The sequence below is a fragment of the Otolemur garnettii genome, unplaced genomic scaffold (assembly GCF_000181295.1).
Source record: "Otolemur garnettii isolate 467f Iridium unplaced genomic scaffold, OtoGar3 scaffold00131, whole genome shotgun sequence".
NCBI classification, from domain to species: domain Eukaryota; kingdom Metazoa; phylum Chordata; class Mammalia; order Primates; family Galagidae; genus Otolemur; species Otolemur garnettii.
This window is the reverse complement of record NW_003852526.1, coordinates 4,787,779-4,790,235: the sequence shown is the minus strand read 5'-3', so window position 1 is coordinate 4,790,235 and position 2,457 is coordinate 4,787,779. Positions and strand designations below refer to the sequence as shown.

Sequence of the window (2,457 nt, the reverse complement as noted above, 5' to 3'; positions counted from 1 at the left end):
CTTTCCAAGCACCACTTCCCCCACCTCCTCCTCGAAAGGAGATACTTCCCTTTCTTTACTTTGGCTCCCGGTGATCCAGATGGTTTTCACCTTTAAAAACACAAATAATACACACACACATATATATAATTTTTTTGTTTTTATATTTAAATATAGAATTACTACTCTGCTTTTTGTTATGAAGGAGGACCAAGCAATAAGAACCTTTTCTTCTTTTAAGGTAGGGATATCCATCAGTTTACTCTGAGCTCTTTGCTGAGGGGAGGGCATTTAGCCTCAAGCAAGGGAAGTATGGCCGGAGACAAGGGCATTTCCCTCCCTGATCTCCAACCTCTATTTTCTGTAATTTCCACCTACAGTAGAATGTTGGTTATGATCTCTTCCAAATTTTCCACCAAGGGAAGTCGTAACCTAGAGTAAGCCAAGTCTTCCCCTTTCAGCTAACCTGGAGTAAAATTTCTCCCCCTCCAGCAGAGTGCTCTACTCGGATAGCTATGCCTACTGGACAAGCTCACCCCATTAAGTGGAAGTAGTGGTTATGCTTCAGTGCTGGGGGGAAAAAGGAGGGTGGGTGCAAAGAGATTAAGAACTTGACCCTTCTATTTTGGCCAAAGAAAACAAGATTAACTGGGCACGAGGAATTAAAAAACTAAAAAGACCTCAATATTCCAACCTTTTGAGTTACAAGTGGGACAATTGGGAGAGGGGGGAAGATTTGGAATGGGATAGGGAACCAAAAGGGGCTCAATGGCTAAAGTCTAGTCCTTTTAGTTTTTGTACTGGAAGGGCTTGTCACCAGTTTCATTGAGAAGACACATGCGGATGAGGGCTTCTGTCACCGACAAGGGGTTGCAGGTGGCAGAGGGATGACAGTCTTCAAGGTAGACTCTTCTCTTGGCTGACAGTCCAGGGACTGTGGATGCTGGCACTACAGTTGGTTACCCCACTGGAAAAGTTGTTGATGTTGGAGGTTTCATGGAATCCAGTTAGGGGTTGGACATTGTCCAGGCCCCTCTTGGGATTGTAGGTGGTACTGGTGCTGCTTGCTTAGTTTCTCAATGGCCTCCTCAATGTAGTTCAGACCATTCTTCTCCCGCTTGGCCTTGGTGCTGAAGTTGGTATGGCAGCCTGCACCATTTCGGTTCTCAGGAATGGGCTTGGGATCAAAGGTTGCTATCACTCCAGAGTCTTCACAAATGGGTTGCAAGATGAAATGAGCCACCCAGAGATGATCTCCCATGCTGATTCCTTCACAGGGTCCAATTTGGAATTCCCACTGGGCAGGCATGACCTGGGCATTAGTTCCGGCAATCTTGACTCCAGCATACGAGCAGGCTCAGTAGTGAGCCTCAACAATATCCCTGCCATAGGCTCTGTCTGCTCCCACACCACAGTAAGAAGGACCCTGGGGCCCAGGGAAGCCATTGGCAGGCCAAATGAAGTGGTGCCCATCTGTTCCTATCAGTGTGGATTCCTGCTCCATTCCAGACCACGGGTGCTGGGTGGTCACCATGTCCATTATCCTCTTATAGGTGGGCCTCAAATTGGTCTCTGCAAGCTTTTGATTATACTTGAAAACTTTACAGAACACCAGCTTATTGGGGGCCTTGCAGAAGGGGTCCCGGAACATGGCAGTGGCGCAAGATACATGTCACTGTTGGAGCCTTCAGACTGTAAAGGACAAGAGCCATCAAAATTCCACTCAAGTAACTCTTCTACACACTGGGGCTCACAGTCCAGGGTGTGGGTCTTGCAGCGCAGACCTTCTCCGGTACTATCGATCCAGATATGCATGGCTTGGACTTTCTCGCCCCAAGGCAGGGACACATACACCTGCTTGATGCCTTTGTTTAAGTGGGAACTTGCTGAGGTGGCCATGGTGCAGGACGTTCCAGGCGGTGAGCAGGAGGGTGGGAGTGTGGGCAGGCCACCAGAGCGAGGTGAAAAGAGGAGAGGAGGCCGATATGCTGCTCAAAGGCCCTACTCTTCTCCCATCCTCCACTCTCCCAGAAAGTGTTGTTATGGAGCACTGGGGCACTGACACACGAGCACCGTTTTCATGGTCCAGGACGATACTTGACATGTTCTTTGAAGGAAAGATTAGATTTAAGAGGAAGGAAGAGGGAGCAATTTAGAAAATTTTTAAGCCAGAGGAATTATGTGTCTCATCATCTGAAAACAATAGTGAAAGGTAGCTAGGGAGAAGAGATTTAAACATATAAAAAAATTCTTAACATTTAATTTCAAAAGTTATAAGTGACAGATGCCAGAAGTAATACTGTTGTGCAGCAAGCCAATCCAATTTAATACGATCCCACTAGCGTGATTATGGAAGTCGTCCTCTCAGCTGGCTCCCAAAGAGCACTGCCTCCTGCTTTTCATATTCTTGTATAATCCCTTCTTTTATTTAATAGAGCTGGCCCACGTAAACATAGGATATTGTGGAAATGACCGTAT

At 46.8% G+C, this 2,457-nt stretch overlaps 1 pseudogene; it reads right to left on the bottom strand.

Annotated features, from left to right (window-relative positions):
• Positions 1-767: 767 nt before the first annotated feature.
• On the bottom strand, positions 768-1,878 carry LOC100944867 (annotated as a pseudogene).
• Positions 1,879-2,457: the final 579 nt, after the last annotated feature.